Source organism: Mustela lutreola, chromosome 1, assembly GCF_030435805.1.
Source record: "Mustela lutreola isolate mMusLut2 chromosome 1, mMusLut2.pri, whole genome shotgun sequence".
Taxonomy (NCBI): Eukaryota; Metazoa; Chordata; class Mammalia; order Carnivora; family Mustelidae; genus Mustela; species Mustela lutreola.
Window position 1 is genome coordinate 226,831,622 of NC_081290.1, and position 17,476 is coordinate 226,849,097.

A 17,476-nucleotide genomic window follows, 5' to 3' on the forward strand; every position below is an offset into this window, starting at 1 on the left:
CCCCCCAAACAGTCGGAGGACCTTCCAATCCAGGTCTGATTTCCATGTTCAACTGCAGGTCCGTTGAGGTGGGCCTTGTCCAAGGCTTTATCTTCTCTGCTGAGCACCCGCTTGTAGGGGCTACAGACACAAGTGAAAAAAGTTCATGTTCTGTCTTCTTTCTTTCTGCCAGCCCTCTTGCCCTCCCCACACACAAAACCACCACCACCACCACCACCACCCCTCTGCCCCGCCATGGAACAGTGCAGTGAGCCACATACCTGACAAAACGGTGGAGACTCTCAGAGATGAAATGATTCATCCAAGGGCTGCAAAGTCAAGATTCAAAGCGTGGCCCCAGACTTCATGCCCTTCCCACCTTACCAGGTACCTCCCTCAACTCAACAAGCCCTCACCTGTGGCTTCCCACCGGGGGCAGGCCATTGTGCCCCCCTAATTGGGGGCAGTGGGGACAGGCACACAGAGGTGACTTCTGTTTTCATACAGTTTACAAAGCCCTTTTTCATACATTACCTCAGGCAAACTCTAGTGACTCTAATTTAATTGCCACATTGGCTTTCTAGGAGGTAAGGCTTCTTCCTGACCTTGCAAAATAAACAGGTCACATTTTGAATTAATGTAACCAAATGTCCTGGGAGCACCAGAGCCCTTTAATTAGTCACTCACGTGACACAGTTGTAGACTCTTTGCAGTTCCTTTTTCACTAATTTCCCCAAATGCCATTGCATTAAAAGGTACAAAAATAACATTTTTGGCATACGACTTGATTAGATCTAGGAATTCCTAGACCACCCCCCGAGGAAGGCGCGTTAGCCATGTGTCTGGGCTTTTTCCATCTGGAAACTCAGCCTGGTTTGTGTCCCCACTGAAATGTTAGTGGCCTGCTCCGTGAGGCCCTGTGAACACCAGACCATGTCTTAGAACATCTCCTGACACTTCAGGTCCCAGACTGTTGAAGAGGCGCCGGGAAGGAGCCCGTGGAGAGTTTGCGAGACTAATACAACTAACGTTGCGAAGCCCTCGCGTTCCCAGAGGGCGTTCACATCTGTCACCCAGCCAGATCCACAGCACGGGAAGATTTACGTGGCGTACAGGAGGCACCACCATACGCCGGAGGAAACCTGCTCAGAGAGATAAGCAGCTTGGCCCTGAGCTGCCCATTTGCCGCATGGCTTTGAACCTGGTCTAGATTTGCCCCCAGTGGGTCAGTTCAACCTGGGAGGCTTGCCCCCCTCCATATAAGCTCTGTTTTCTGGCTGTACACCTCACCTGGAGAGGCCTCACTGTGACCCTTCAGCACAGCACCCTGCTGGTGAGGGGGGCTGACATCCCTGGGAGCTGCAGACCCGGCTGCGGAGAACAGCTCTGCATCTGACCTGCGGTGTGACCCTGCACAAGCCTTGTCCTGTGTCCCTCCACTTCCCAGGCTGGGTGGTGGGAGAGCTGGAGGACATCAGCATTGCCCACGCCGGTCACAGTCTGTGATGGTGGTGGTCCCACGTGAGCCACTCTTTCCTTACCTGCCCTGCCTCCTTTTACCACCTTTTTTTTTTTTAAACCCAAGTGGATTTATTTATTTATCTTTTAAGTCTTTATTTATTTGAGAGAGAGAGAGAGAGAGGAAGGGAGCACAAGCGGAGATGGGAGTGGGAAGGGACAGAGGGAGAGGGAGACGCAGACGCCCCGCTGAGCAGGGAGCCTGACAACACAGGGCTGGATCCCAGAAACCCACGATCATGATGACCTGAGCTGAAAGCAGATGTTCAACTGACTGAGCCACCCAGGTGCCCTGAATTTATTTACTTTATAAGAAAATCATGTATTTCTGTGGCAGTTCACTTGCCATATCTAGAAGGTAGCCACAGAAGTACAAACAATGGAAGTGGCTGTCAGTCTGGCCAAAGAATGCCTGCTTGAGGACATGGAGAGGAGGTTTGATTCTCTTTGTTAAGCAGGGAACTTTGCAAGTGTTAATGTTAAAAACACACCAGTGCTAAAGTGAGACTTCCTCCTCGACCTCATGTAAAAGGTTGAAAGCAGCTGTCTTGCATGTGACTCCGAGTGCTTTAATGTCCATTGGCGCTGAACGCCCCCAGAATCTCATCGGCGGGACACCTGGCCCCATGCCTTTTCCCAGTACTCTCTCTAGGCTTCCCGTGTGACCCCATCCCCCCTGCACTCTGAGAATAAACATCTCTGGCTGCTTCCAAAATGTACCCTTCTTGCCTCTCCTAAGTGTGGTCTTCTCTGAGGGATCCGTTCCCACCCTCCCCTCAGAGCCCCCTGCCCTCTGCCCCTGTCATCAGGTCTGAGCTGGGTGCTTTGAGCTCAGCTGGATCCCCCATCACTGGTTAATGGCTCCCCGCTTAGACTAGGAAACCATGTGGCTTCCTTCCTCCCCCCACCTTTCTCCCCTCCTCTCTCTTCCTCTCAACTGCCATGATTTATATAGGTCTTTGAGATTAAACAACTAAAAAAAATTTTTTTCACTTTTTGATAAAAGGCCAAAAGGACCAAAGGCAAAAGCAAAACAGAAATAGCACAATGCAGAGCCATGGGAGGGAAAGATATATTATGGATGCCTGTAGATCCTTACTGTGCTGTGTCGCCACTGGCAAGTTGATTAACTTCTCTGGGTCTATTTCCTCCTCTTTAAATGGGCGTTGGTTTGAATAGTACTTCATAAAATTGCTGTATGTATAAGGCAATCTTGTCAAGGCTTCTAGCATGATGATTCTTACCCGATGAATGTTAGTTTCCTGTTCCCCTCCTGGAAGACAAAAGGATTTGGTCAGGTATCTTAGGAAGGAAGGCAGATTCCTCCATGCCCACCCAGACTTGGAGGAGCTACAATTAACAGCTCTGTTTGAGTGTCCTGAGCTTTAATCCTCCTCTCCCTCCTGCATGCTTTCCAGAGATTGAGGAGTGGGGAGTGAGCCCAAGGCAGCAGCTAAGCAAACATAGCAGGGGGTCTTGGACACAGAGCCCAGCCTTGCTTGCCGGAGCTCCCTGCATTGCTTCCATCCCCCGTACTGCCAGGAACTGGGTGTTGATATCTGGGACCCGATGAAACGCTGTGATGTCTTTTCCTTCTGGTCAGCTGGCCTTCCCGCCAGAGTTGAAAGGAGAGTTAAATGGCTGGTAATTCATTTAGGCTTCACTCCTTCTCTCCTGAACAGATCATATTTCTATAAATAACTCTGGGAAGCTGCTGCCCAGACTCACAACGGTCATACCTGTACTGGCGCTTCCAGAGACCTTTCCTCAGCTGCCGCAGTGGAGGCTCCGGGGGGAAGAGACCACTGCTGGGAAGCCAGTTTCTCTCCCCACTGGCTGTGTGATCTCATCCAGACTCTCCTGTCTCACCCAGCTTCCCGTCTGTAAAATGGGATGAGAGAGCAATCTGGCAGTTGTTTTGGAGGCCGTATGGGACAGTGTCTTAGATACTGAGATTCTAGCGGGTGTGTTCAGCATTTGCGGGTCTCCTCTTGTTATCTTTGGCCAAGAATGGGGTGTGTTTTCAAATGGTGAGGAGATTAGCTGCTGGAAGGCTAAGTTGTGATGACACGTCTGCTACCATCTTGGGAAGGAGCAAAAAAGGAAGTTGAAATGACTTACGTATTTTCTAGTTTTGCAAATCCTACTCTCCTTAGCCAAGACATTTCCTACTCTGTGTTTTCTCCCCTGGACTACTGCTGTTGTGGCCTCACAGGCCTCTCTGCCTGCTGTGTCTCCCTTTCCTCCATCCTCGCACTGTCCCGGGGTGATCCCTCCAAAGCCCAGATCCCTGTCATACCCACCCCCCCAACCCTCGATTTGTTCCCACTGCTGGCGGGCTGAGGGCCTGACTCAGCATGGCAGCCACAGCCAAAGCCCTTCCTCCCAGGAGCCTCCCGCTCTCTTTGTTTACTGTTGGGCTCCAGCCAGGGAGCTGTGGCCACAGTAAACTAACATGGCTCTGGAGGGGACAGGAAATATGCCCAGTACCAGACACAGGGCCTGCCACGAATACCTGGCATCAGAGGGGGCAGCGGCTTCCGAATATAACAAAACCTCATTAGTTTAGAGTGAGAAACAGTGGAAGCGCTTTCTGATTTGGAGTGATCTGGGAAGAAATGAAGCTTGTTTACCCTTCAGAACCACTTCCGTTTCAGCAGATGATTATAAAGACTTACTTTGTGCCAGGGTTCATGGAGAAAAGAAAGCAGCCTGCTCACCTGTTTGGCTTTTGGGGAGACAGACACATACCTGAACCATCCCGTGCTGAAGCAGGCATCCGTTGGGGGAGCAAGGAGGCAAGTGTGCCGGCGTGTGTGGGGCTGCAGAAGTTTAATGCTGGGAGAGGGTCCGGCTGAGTGCAACTGGAGGAAGAGCTTAACTCCCAAGGAAGTTTCCACATTCAAGGTCTGCCCAGAAGTGAGCTTTAGTGTAACGATCTGTGGGTCTGCTCCAGCCTGAATTGTGTCCCCACAAAAACCACTTGTTGAAGCCCTAGCCCCCCCTCTCCCAAGCCATGACTGTATTGGAAACAGATCCTCTAAGAAAGTGAGTAAGGCCAGCTGCGGTCATGAATGTGGAACCCTATTTTGAGCAGAAACTGGTGTCCTCATAAAAGGAGAAGGGACACCATAGCCCACTTCCTCCCTGCCATGCAACCCAGCAAGAAGGTGGCCACATGCAAGTGAGGAAGGGGGCCCTCCCCAGACACCGAACCCTGTCAGAACTTGATCTTGGGCTTTCCAGACTCCCGAACAGTGAGAAATCAATGAGGGCCGTTTAGCCAGCCGGGCCGTGGTACCTAGTCACCACCGCTCCAGCAGCTGAGGAAGGTGTAAGGAGCTGGGACGCTCGCGCTTTGCACGTCAGTTATTTGCCTGCAACCAGATACTCCCAGCCTAATTGTGGGGTTTGGAAGCATTTATTTCCTCACTCATTCGTTCATTCATTAAGCAGACTTTTCCAGGGGTGTGCTCTGCGTGGGGTCATGTGCTAGAGAGTTGGGACCATACGTCGTCTGTGCTCTCCATGCGTGGCAGGTGCATGGGGGACAGGTAGAGGGAACGTCCAGGTCTGCTGCAGGGGGCAGGAGTGGAAGACAAGGCTCTCTTCCTGTCCTCCAGGAAGTTGCTGGCATGGCAGGGGCCCATCTCCTCCTCTCCCCCTCCCCCATCTCCTGCGTCAGCCCTCTTGAGAAGCCTGGGTTTCCCCAGGGTTTGAGGTGGAAATGTAGCAAGCGGTGTGGACTGAAGGCAGTTGGTCCTTCTGGGCAATCTGTGCTGCCCAGAGCTCGTGCAAAGAGAGTGGCAGGTACAGCCTCAGGAACTGAGGAAGGCCTGACACACCTTTGGATTAGGTAACAGAAGGGCACACCCCATTCCCGCCCACTTACAGGGAGCCAGGTGCTGTGCTAAGTGCTTCACCTTTCCCTCCCGTGTGTCTGTGTGACTGGGGGACTCAAGAGCAGAAGACTTGAGAGTATGGGTCTGATTTTTGGCTCTGCCACTACTAGCTGAGACCTTTAGCAAATGATTTAAGTTCTGAGTTTCCATTTTACCTCATGTATAGAACAGGGATGATAGTAATGCCTGCTTCATACGCATCGTTAGAATTCGGTGTGAAATAATGTTATGAGGTACACAGCAAAGTACAGCACTGTTATAAAGACTTAAATGGATGCTATTGTTATTGTTGTCTGTATTCTGGTTATTGCGTGACCCAACCAAGCCTCAGAAAGGTCTAATAACTTGACCAAGGTCACACAGATAGCAAGGGGCACTTTGTATCCCCGGTGTGCCTGGCTCCTCAGCCCAGGCTCAGCTCGCCCCCGAAGGCCACCTTCCCTCCGCCAACAGCCATGATCCCCCTTTCTGGACAATGTCCGGGAAGCCAAAGGTCTCAGAGAACCTCCCTGGCAGATCAGAGATCTCCCGCCATCCACCCTACACCTCCCGCCCACCTCCCGCCCGGCCTTGAAGAGGAGGCTGTGTGCACACTGTGGTGGCTGTCCCTAGCCCCGGGCCACAGTCCCCCTCAATGGAAACCGCTGAGTCGCACTCCAGTGCTTAGCTCTTCTAAGATTCCCCCGTTGGGCCCCAGGGTGGGTGACAAGATGATGCATGAGGTCTGGCTAAGCAGCTTATTTGTCTGAGCTGGTGATGGCCTTTGTCTTGAGTTGGGTTAATGGTAAGGGGCAGTGGCCCTTTAAAGCCTGGACAATGGACAGGCTTCTCAGGTCATCGAATCACTCAGCAAAAAGCCTGAGCCCCTCCAAGCACGGGGGGCCCCTGCCTCTCCACTCCCTGCTAACCCTGCTCTTCATCTAGTGACACGCTGCTCCCCTCCTGGCCAGGAGGGACACATGGATATAAAGGAAGAGAAGGACTCAAAGAGCATTTGATAAACAAAGGACTTCAGAGGAGGGGACAGAGACCCAGAGAGGACAAGGGATAATTCCTGACCTCCTGCCTCCACCCTGTGCCGACCCTGCACTGTGTTCTCCTGCTCTGCTCTTCCCTCTCCCCCGAGGCATGTTCCCACAGTGACCTGTGACAGTAAGCTCCCAACTCACCTTCTACTAATGAAAACTAATGCTACAGATTGCAGTTCAGACTTCGCAGGCTGGCAGTCAGGACCCACGAGAGTATGCCCCTTCTCCTCCTGCTTGAGCCTCTCCAGGGCTTCCCCGGGCCCCCACTCCCATGGGGCACACCACTTGCCTTCAGTGCCCGCTTCAACCAAAGCAGCCCCATCTTCTCAGCTTCCTACACTTGCCTCTCCATAAGATCCTATTGAAAGTACACTTCAGGGGCTACACAGTTTTCTCGAAGTTCTGAAAACCACAGATTTAAGTCAACCCATTCCTTAAATGATGAATGGCTGAGATCGATTTGAAACCAGGCCCTCCTGACTTTCTCTCAAGGGACATAGTCACTTCTTCTTTCTACAAAGATCCCTGGACCGCCTGCTGTGTGCCAACCACTGTGATAGGGCTGCGAGCACTCATGTGAATCCTGCCCCCGAGGAGGGGCCGAGCTCTTACACCCAGTCTTTGAGAGCTCGATGATGCAGATGTGGAGAGTACCTCGTGGCTTTGGCATCTTGATGGTCGTTGGTGACCACGGTGAGGCCATATTCGGGGTGTGGGGGCTAGAATAGAAGGACAGATAGGAGGTGAGAAGGCAGAAACAGTTTGGATAACTGAATCTAAGAGAATGGGATTTGCATCCCAGAGTACTGATTACAACAGGAGAAGGTTCTTTATGGTGGGGAGATGAGGAGTCATCTCCCGTGTGACCACTTAGTGGTCAGTAATATAAAGCAAGAACAAGTACATTCCATTGCATGGGAGATGTGCTTGCTCAAAATGTGAGCCTGAGTCTAGCCATGAGAAAACAAAGAAGACTCGTATATAGGGACAGTCTATGCGGTAGGTGGCCTAGACTTTTCCAAAAGGTCAGTGTCATGAAAAAGAGGAATCAGGAGTGCTAACAGTTTCTTCTAGAAACTGTAGAAGTTTCTTCTAGATTAAAAGAGACTAAATAAATATAGCAGCCACATTCTTTTTTTGAATTTTACTCAAATTCAGTTTATTAACATAGAGTGTACTATTGTTTTAGAGGTAGAGGGCAGTGATTCATCAGTCTTAAATAACACCCAGTGCTCATTACATCACATGGTCACCTTAATGCCCATCACCCAGTTAGCCCATCCCCACACTCCCCTCCCCTCCAGCAGCCCTCAGTTTGTTTTCTATGATTAAGAGTCTCTTATGGTTTGTTGCCCTCTCTGATTTTATCTTGTTTTATTTTTCCTTCCCTTCCCCATGCTTCTCTGTTTTGTTTCTTAAATTCTACTTATGAGTGAGATCATGATAATTGTCTTTCTCTGACTGACTTATTTCACTCTAGTCTCATCCATATCATTGCAAATGGCAAGATTTCATTTTTTGATGGCTGCATAGTATTCCATTATATATAGTTTGGCTATTGTGGGTGCTGCTACTATAAACATTTGCATGTGCATGTGCCCCTTCGGATCTCTACACTTGTGTCTTTGGGGTAAATACCAGTAGTGGAATTGCTGGGTAATGGGGTAGCTCTATTTTCAACCCTTTGAGGAACCTCCATGCTGTTTTCCAGAATGGCTACACCAGCTTGCATTCCCACCAACAGTGTAAGAGGGATCCCCTTTCTCTGCATCCTTGCCAACATCTGTCGTTCCCTGACTTGTTAATTTTAGCCATTCTGACTGGTGTGAGGTGGTATCTCACTGTGGCTTTGATATGTATTTCCCTGATGCCGAGTGATGTTGAGCACTTTTTCCTGGGAATCCTGGCCATTTGGATGTCTATTTTGCAGAAATGTCTGTTCATGTCTTCTAAATACAGCAGCCATATTCAAGCAACATTCAAAACCTGAATGGATCCTAAGTTTCTTTTAAGGCTATACAGAAGACATTTGGGGATGAATTGGGGAAATTTTTAAATATGGTGTATATATGTGTGTGTTAGGTGATATTGTGAAATAATTGTTCAATTTCTTAGTTGTGATCATGATGATTTTGTGGTTGGACGGGGGCATGTCCTTATTCCCAAGAGTAGCCTGCTGAAGTACACTGTCCTGATGTCAACAAATGTCTTTCAAATGGCCAGAAAAAAATTTTTGTAGAGAAAGATAATAAAATAAAACAATATGGCAACCTATTAATAATTGACAGATTTGGGTGAGGGGTATATCGATGTTTTGGAACTATTATTTTGACTTTTCTCTAGGCTTGCAAGAGTTCCAGTAAAAAGCAGGAGAGATGTTGCTTGGGCTGAAGAGAGACTAGACAAAGCAGCTGGATTTTTGGAAAGATTTTGTGGGATGGGCAAGGCATGGGTGCACTGCGTAGCGTCATCCCACCTCTACCCCCTTGGGGGCTGCAGAACACTGAAACCTTGTGAACCTTTACACAGGATTGAAGTTCAGCCGTTGCGATAAAACAGGCCCTTCCGGGCGTGGAGGGGACTTGGTCGAGGCGCTGGAGCCCATAATGGGAACCACATTGCCAGAAGTGTGCCGAGCCCCACCCCAGAAATGGCCCTTTTGGGCCGAGGCAGGACAACTGGAACAAATTATGTGCATTCATAGTTGTTAAACTGCCTTGGCACCAGAAGTGATCCCGGTAACTCGAGCTTTACAGAGGTACAGCTATAGTTAATGCTGGGCCAGCCTTGCCCCGCACCCTCCCTGTCGGAGGTTTATAGAGCACAGAGCAATTCAGCGTGAGCTGAAACATGAAAAACTCCTCCAGCTTGGAAAGGCAAACTTTCCTACTTTAAAGCTTTCTGGCAAGGCAGCATTTTAGAATGAGACCTTTTCCCATCTCCTGCCTTTTCCAGCCTTGCCCAGAACCCTAAAAGCCCCCACCCCATCCCCATCTCCAGCCGAGACCACAATCCAATCAAACAGAAGCTGTGGCAATCTATGGTTAGAAGGGTTGCACTGTGGTCGGGGAGTCCTGCCTTCTGAGTCTGAGCCCTAAAGCTGTATGTCCTTGGGCAAATTGGTTTCACTCCCTGAGCTTCAGCCTCTTGCTAATTTATAAACAATATTAACTGCAGGGTTGCTCAGTCTATATGGGTGGGTGGTCATGGAGCGCATGGAGACTGGACACACAGTGACACTGTGTAAATATTGTCTTATTGATCATATCCGAGTATCTCAAATACAGTGGGATCTATGGAGACTAGTTGTCTTTTTTGATCATGAAGAAAAGCTTACCCAAAATTACTGTTTTTATCTAAAAGGTAATCAAAGTGCAGTTCTCAGTGGTAGACAAATCACATAGAAAAACATAGGGAAAGAATTTCATTTTGTCCTCTGATTAAGAATTTTGGGTAAAATGGAGGCTAGAGTTTGAAGTCAGTTAGGTCCAGCTCAAAATCCAGGCTCTGCCACTTACTGGCCTTGTGCCCCCAGGCGGGCTAAAAATCCATTTGGAGCCTCGGTTACTTCCTCTGTATAGTCAGACGTAGTAATGCCAACAGAGCAGGGTGAATGGGGAACTGACACACCTTATGAAAAGCTCTTTGCCCAGCGCCTACCAAATAGTCAGCATTTAATGAACAGAGCTGCAGCCATTTTGAAGCTGAGAAGAGAAAGAGTCTTAATATCGAGACCTGTCTCTAGAGTGTTGGTCTTGGGCACCAGGAATGCCAGGCCAAGGGCAGCCAGCTGACAGAGGCCCTGCCCCGCAGACCTTCCAACAGATGCTGAAAATGCACTGTGCCTTCTGCCCTTTTGAAGCCCCTACCGTAGCCCTTCAAGACACAAGGGGTGTGACCGACCTGGAGGACACTGAGGATGGGGAGAAGCTGTAGTTGTTATTTCAGAGGAAGAGAGCAGGGCAGGCTGGTTTGTTCAGAGCCCAGGTACCTGGACGAGTAGCCGGCAAAGGGGGATAACCTTCATGCACCTGTTTTTTCTGGCAAACATGGCTAGCGATGGGTGGGAAATGGTGGCTTGTTTTTCCTGCCTGAGTCTGGATTAAGAGCCCCAAACTGCTTCATGGGAGGTGCAGCATTTTCATTTGAGTCACCACAGCATCAGCCTGTTCACCCAAAACGGGGCTTCCCGCCCCTCGGATCCCAGCTCTGCCCCCACTGGTGCTGGAGAGTCTCCACCTGCTTGGCCCTCACTCTTCTGATCTCTAAAGGGAGAATAAGACCACCTGCTCTGCTGGCCTCTCCAGACTATTCTGTGGCTCCTCTGAGCTCAGACAGGTGAGTGCACCCGCTGCACATGAGGAAGGTAGGGAAGCAGCCCCTGTGGGCACGCGTGAGCACGCTCTCCAGCCAGGCAGGTGCGTCGTATGTACCGAGAGTGCTAGGTGTTCTCCCACAAAGTTACATGCAGAGAGAGGATGTTATTATTGAAATACTTGGTAAACAGATGTTTAGTAAATGGAAACATTGTAAGTATAGGATCGGAGAGAGAGAGAATACTAATATTGACTTACCATCTGTTACCCTTAATTTATTCCGGTTTTGGTATCTAGATTCTTGGCTGTGTATTTTTGCACATTAAAGTAGCACACCTGGATTGTCAAGACTTTCAAACAGGTCATCTACAGTAACGCTAAAGACCTAGGCATATTTTCCTACCAGAAAAAAAAAAAAATGATTTTCAAATATGCCTTGAAAATCGCTGTCCCTCTGGACAGGTGAGAATTTATGCAGGCAATTAAGTGTTAAATGGTGTGTTAGCTGAATGTGTATTTCTCCTGTGAAAGCCGAGGAAGTACCATATAAAAGGGGGCAGATGAGGTTTGAACAGGGGTTGGGCTTACTTCCTACCCACTGGCAGGTTGGGTTAAACATTTCCAATCTGCATTTCTGGGGATCCCACTCTGTTCTCACAACCATTCCCAAGCCCTCACCCCACACCAGGTTCCCTTCTTTTTATGTGTCCCTTCTTTCAAGAGGCAAGGCCCTTCAAAATGTGCCTCTTCCAGGACCAAAAAAAAGTGCCTAAAAGTTGGAGAGTGAAATCATCCCCTTCCTCTGGGACTCCGGCCCCAGCTCCGGGGCTGTAGCCTGGGGACTGGGAACGGGTGCATGTTTGTTGTCTGAGAGGTACACACCTGTAAGGGGCTTTACCTAAGCCCCCTGCTCTGGGATTGGGGTCAGATGCACATTCCTGGGGTGGGGCGAAAGAGACTATCCCAAAGAGACCCTTACATCTCCTGACAGCTCCTGAGGCATTTCATCGGGTTTGAAGGTCTGGTCAATGTTCCCATGACACCTTTAGCCCTGTGGGGACTGTCTCGGAAAGACGGCCCCCCTGGAGGAAGGGCATGGGCTTTGGGATCAGCCAGAACCAGCCTGGAATCACTGCTTCTCCAGTCCGTAGCCACATAGCACTGATCCATCCATCTCCCACTCCGAAGCTTGCAAAATAGGGGTAAGAATTCTTACCTCTGGGCTGGGGGGCAGTTGGCAGGACTGAGTCAGGTAGTACTGTTAAAAAGCTGAGCCGGGTGTTGGCGTATGATAAATGCGAATCAATGTTTATCGAGTCAGTCCTCTTGTCCACAGTCCTCTTGCCCACAAGGTCCTGAGAACTGACGCCAGGTGCCAGTACCACACACAGGGCTTGCACTTGTGAGCAGATAAGGGATCCGAGAGGGGGAGGCAGATCAGCCTTTGCACTAGGGGAAGGCCAGCCAGCTGGTTCTCCAGTCTGTCCTCAGTGTGTCTTACACTGCACTTCTCCATGTTTAAAAGACCTCATCACCCCGAGTCTCACCACCGCTCAGGCTTAGGAATAGCTGCTTCTCATGGCTGTCACAGAATCCAGTGAGATCATGTGTGTGAGAGCATCAGCACAGTGCCTGGCACATGGTAGATGCTCAGAAAGTGCTGGATTCTACACGGAAGAAATCTTGTTAGACAGGCCAAGAGTGCCATCTGCGATCTTTAGAGTCATTCCCCTGCCTGTACCAGGGGCAGCTTCATGAGGCAACAGCTGAAGGGAGAGCCTGTTCTAGATTGGACAATACACTGGGATGGGCACCAAGAGCCACGTGGTCTAGCTTCCCTGTCTGCCCTGTCCCCGCACCTGCTTCCAGGGGGGTCCCAGCTGGCGTCCTGCCAGGGCTCTGCCTTTCTGCCTCCCAGCCCGAGACCGGGTGACTTTCAAGTCAAGACCTGTCCCATTGAACACTCCTGGTCCTATGTGTGCTGGACACAGGCGCCTTGGCCCTCCCACATAGGCCAATCTTCGGGTCCGCAGTGGGTCATCTTCTCTGTCCCTCCAACACACCTGGCCCCTTTCCCAGCTCTGTCCTTTCCTACGGGAGTACCTTTGCGAGGCACCTGTAAGCGCTTCGTGTCCCTTGGCATGTCCCTCATGCCATCATTGTTCCCTTTTCAAGGGTGGGGCAGCTGAGGCTGAGAGAGATAAGGTCTGGCTGCTAGCAGGTGACCAGCCTATAGTGGCCAGCTTGAGAGTTCATGGTCTCCGTGCCCACCGCAGGCAGGGCTCCCAGGAAGAGCTTGGCGGTGCCATTGGTTGGAGGGGACACGCCTGCCCAGGTATTCAGAGTTCAGGATGTTTGTTCACTCGTTCACTTAACAAAGTGAGGCAATTTGTCAGGTTCTTTTGGTAACTCTTAAGGCACAGTAGCTCAGGCAGAAACAGCTCTTGGCTTTAGCAGAGAATGGCTCGAGGGTGCTATTTCTGGTAGGCGTAGGGCCAGAGGGAGAAGAGAAAGCAGCTGTAGAGATTGGGGTAAGTGCTCCGCTTGTCAGAAACATAATCCCCCCACACCTGTGCCCTGGAAACACAATCCAGGGCTCTGAGATGCACTTTCGTCTGTCACCAGGGTGTCCCCAGGGTGACCTGCCCAACCGTATCAAAGCTGGTGGGGCTCAGGTTACAGGGTCCATTCTCAGGGCCCTGGAGTCCCAACAATGGCTGTTTGTCCTTTGGAGCTGCCATCCCCCAGGAGGAATGTTAATGGACCAAGAATGGAGTGGGGGAAGGGGGACAGACTGACCAGTCAGAGCCCACACTCAGGTCACCCTCTTGAGTGAGCTCAGCCGTGCATGTCTGCTAGTCCCTCCAAGAGACTCTTCAGTCAGCTCTAGGAAAGAGGGATTTGTCCTCTGCTTTTCCTAGCTCAGACCGCCTCTCCTAAGGGTGAAGATTATGGGGCAGGGAGGTCTTCTGCTTAATCTGGGACTTAGTCTACCCCTTGGTAGAGTTTACAACTCAACTCAAGAAATATTCCAAAGCAGAAAAACTAGAAATGGCTTGGATGTCCAATAATAGAAAGTTGGTAAAATAACATTTTCTCCTGTCCATACAATGATCTTTTAAATTGTCGTTAAAATCATGTGTTCAAATAATATTTAAAAATAAGGGGAAAAACCCTCTAATTGAATATGTTAAATGGAAAGAAATTGAGATAGAAATCTGTGTTTATAGTAAGAACCAAATTTAATAAATACATGTATGTATAAGTATGTATTAGCAAAGACTAGAAGGGCACATTAACGGTGACATTATTGGGTGCTGTGGCTACGATAGATTTTTGGTTTTTTCCTTTGTACTTTTCTCCAGTATACATTTTCTAGTGAAAACATTCTTACTTGAGAGTCAAAAGAAAGTTAATTTCTTAAAAGTTAACTTATTTCACCCCTAGTATACCTGACAATGTGCTGGGTGCCGAGGATAAGAGATTTAGAAGAACATAGTCTCTGCTCTCCATGAGCTCATAACCTAGCAGGGCACATAACACAGGAGCAGATTTTTTGAATCATTGTTTTCAGTAACAACAGTGGCAGCAGCAACCATAACATTGACAGGTTTGTAAGTGCTATGGAATGTTCTAAATGCTTTCTGTATGTTTACGTTTAAACCTTACAACTCAATGGGTAGGTAGTTATTAACCCATTTTACTGATAGCGCAGGATGCCAGGGGGAACAGAGGGAAGAGAGATTCATTCTGTCTTGAGGTAGGGACACAGTGAAGAAGGCCGCCATCAGGAACCAGCACATATACTGATCCCTGCAGGAGAAATGTGAGTTCTCCAAGCAGACTGGGCTGGGAAAGGTTTCCCAGGTCCAGAGAGCATGGTGGACAAAGACACCAAGGGACCAAAGAGCAAGACATTGTTATGAAATGGCTAATACCACACTCCTCCTTCCCATGTGAGAAGCCAGAAAGGTCCGTGGGGCAGCTTGTGAAGGGCATAGGAGACCATGCTGAAAGTTTGAGCATAATTCCATTAGGCAGTGCGAGCCATGGAGGAGGCTTGATATGGTCAGCTCTGCGTCAGAGGAAGATCATTCTGTCTTCTTAAACCTCGTGAAAAGCTCAGCCGTATGTGGAAAGAGAAGTGTTCCTCTGGAGGCTGAGTGTTGCAGGAAAATTCATCTCCGTTCCAGCTGACAAAGCAGAGAAGGAGAAAGGAAGCGGCGGGAGGCCATGGAAATGTGTGATTTCCTTTCCCCTTATCTACTCATAGAAAGTCACGGCAGCCATGTGGAATCCAGGCCCAGGATAAGAGAGACGAATGTGCTCAGAAATGTGTTTACCACCTAGCCCATGAAAAGGTGTTACTGCCGGAAGAGAGACTTGGGAATTCCAAATGGACTTTCAGGTTTCAATGTGAATCCTGTGCTTAATTAGCCCCAAACACTTATGTTCCTGCCTAAAAACTAAGGCAATTCTTGTGTGACAATGCTATCAGTACTTGTCTTCCAGGCGTGGTTGGAGCTACATTTGTTATGGAAGTCCCCCAGCCCCTCCCTGCTGAGCTGACAGTCCTAGGAAGCAAGGGTGACCTTCCGTGGATCCCTCTGCCATGCCTCTTTTTAGCTGAGATGGAGGTCTCCAGATTATAGTCCGTAGTCCTTGTCCACAAGGGTTCTGCTTGCACCAAAAGAGATCATCAGAATGATGTACGGAGTTTGCATCAGGATCATCTCTTATCCCGACGTTGTCCTTCCGACTAAAATACCCCTTTCAACTGAAATACCCCTTTTTCAGTGAAGTGATGATGAGGAGATTGCATTATTTTTGTTTTTGGCATTTTGTTTAACTTTACCATGAAATGCAAAAGTCTGGAAAGCACTAAGCTTATGCCTTACTGATCTATTCCTAGTGCCACGCTCTGGGAGAGATGAACAGATGAATAAGACATGGACTGGGCCCTTAATGACAGATAATCATGAGTAGTAATCCAAGGTATAGGAAATGATGAGTTTCATTGAGAAAAGGCTGGGCGTGATCATGGGGAGATGCTAGGAGGAAGATACATAAGAACTTTTGTACTATTTTTGCAACTTAATGAGTCTAAAATTATTTCCAATAAAAAGTTTAAAAAAGAAAAAAAGAAGAAGACTGGCACCTAGGATGAATGTAAGGGGGCCAGAAGATCGATGATAAAAAGGAGTCGCCCAGGATTGTCATTTAAAGCTGCATGAAAGGGGCACCTGGGTGGCTTAGTGGGTTAAAGCCTCTGCCTTCAGCTCAGATCATGATCCCAGGGTTCTGGGATCAAGCCCCGCATCAGGCTCTCTGCTCAGCGGGGAGCCTGCTTCCCCCTGTCTCTGCCTGCATCTCTGCCTACTTGTGATCTGTCTGTCAAATAAATAAATTAAAAAAAAAAAAAAGCTGCATGAGGGAGGATCTTGAATGTCAGGCTAAAGAGTTCACACTTGACTCCAGAGATAGTGTGGAGCCATGCAAAGGGTAAAACATGGTCAGATTTCCTACTAGCAAGATCACTTGATAATCAGGGGATGATGGATTGTTGAGAAGTGAGCCTGGAGGTGGTTGAAATAACCCAGATGGGATGATCTTCAAAAGCATCTCGTAGAGGACCAGCTCTGCAGGATGTTAATAGGTGCTACTTGAAGGAGGGGTTCCACAGACCAAAAAATTGGAAAATGTTCAGGTTACAGAGATGTCTTTCTGCAGAAGTCCTCAGAGGCATTCATTTGGTTCTATGCACTATGTTTCTCTAAAGACAGGAGATGATATGGAGGATTTACCAAACCTTTTTGACCATAGAACCCTCTTAGGAACTCACAGGACTAAACACTCTGGGCAATACTGGCTGGCATTGGAAATGGAAAGGACCAGGTATTTATAGTTCAATCCCTCCTAACCTCTAGATTCTGCAGGCCGGAAACCGTGACCTGAATATACCCAGATCTCTTTGTGCTAAAGGAGCCGGTGCCCCGTTGAACCACCTTTCCTTACCCAGCTGTCTGAGCCTGGGGTCACCACCCTCCCCAATGCACCAGAGGCTCTTCTGTCGGTCCATTAATAGTGAGAGAACAGTAACATCACAGGTGCCTAGAACACATTTCCAACCCAGTATTTTAAAATGACAATAATGAGAAATAATTCAATGTTTTCATTAAGAAGGGAAGTATTTGTGAAGGATTCTTTACAATGTCCTTTTCTAATTAAGTTCCTTAAACTCTTTTTTTTTGCATTTGAATGAAAAGGTATAGTAGTTTTCCATCACTCTCTTCCTTCTAAATCCACCCCACTTTGACTTTGACCTGTGTGCTGTGATGAGGGAAGGGGGCCTCTTCTCCTTCCCCACCCACTTCTCATTCTATTCTGTGGTTGTCAGTAGCACGGTGACCGTTGCATTACTCAAGTTTTTTTTTAACATTTTCAGTGTAGTTCGTTAAACCCTCTGATCTTATGACATCTACTAGCTTCTGCCATTCGTTTGACCTTCAGTGGGTTATTTAACCTCTCTGAACATTGCTTTCCTACCTTCACTATGGGAAGAGCAATTCCTACCTCCCATAGCTAGTGCAGGAAGGTGCTGGGCACAAAGTATATTTAGGCACGTGGTAAGTATTCTTTCTGATGGTCTCTTTTTGGTGATTAACATCGTCATGCTCTGCACTTACAGCACCTCAAAAATGCTTCTTGAGTGGATGCAGGTACATGCACGCAA

General features: G+C 48.7%; 1 protein-coding gene and 1 long non-coding RNA gene across 2 annotated transcripts in view; one reads left to right on the forward strand and one right to left on the reverse strand.

Annotated features, from left to right (window-relative positions):
* Positions 1 to 17,476, forward strand: part of TENM4 (teneurin transmembrane protein 4) — a 721,609-nt gene that overhangs the window by 446,034 nt on the left and 258,099 nt on the right. The window lies entirely within an intron of this gene.
* Positions 2,492 to 4,339, reverse strand: LOC131840238 (uncharacterized). The gene is made up of 3 exons (XR_009357289.1): positions 4,249 to 4,339; positions 3,237 to 3,378; positions 2,492 to 2,770 (listed from the first exon to the last, which is right to left on the reverse strand). It is a non-coding gene; the product is annotated as an uncharacterized LOC131840238 (long non-coding RNA).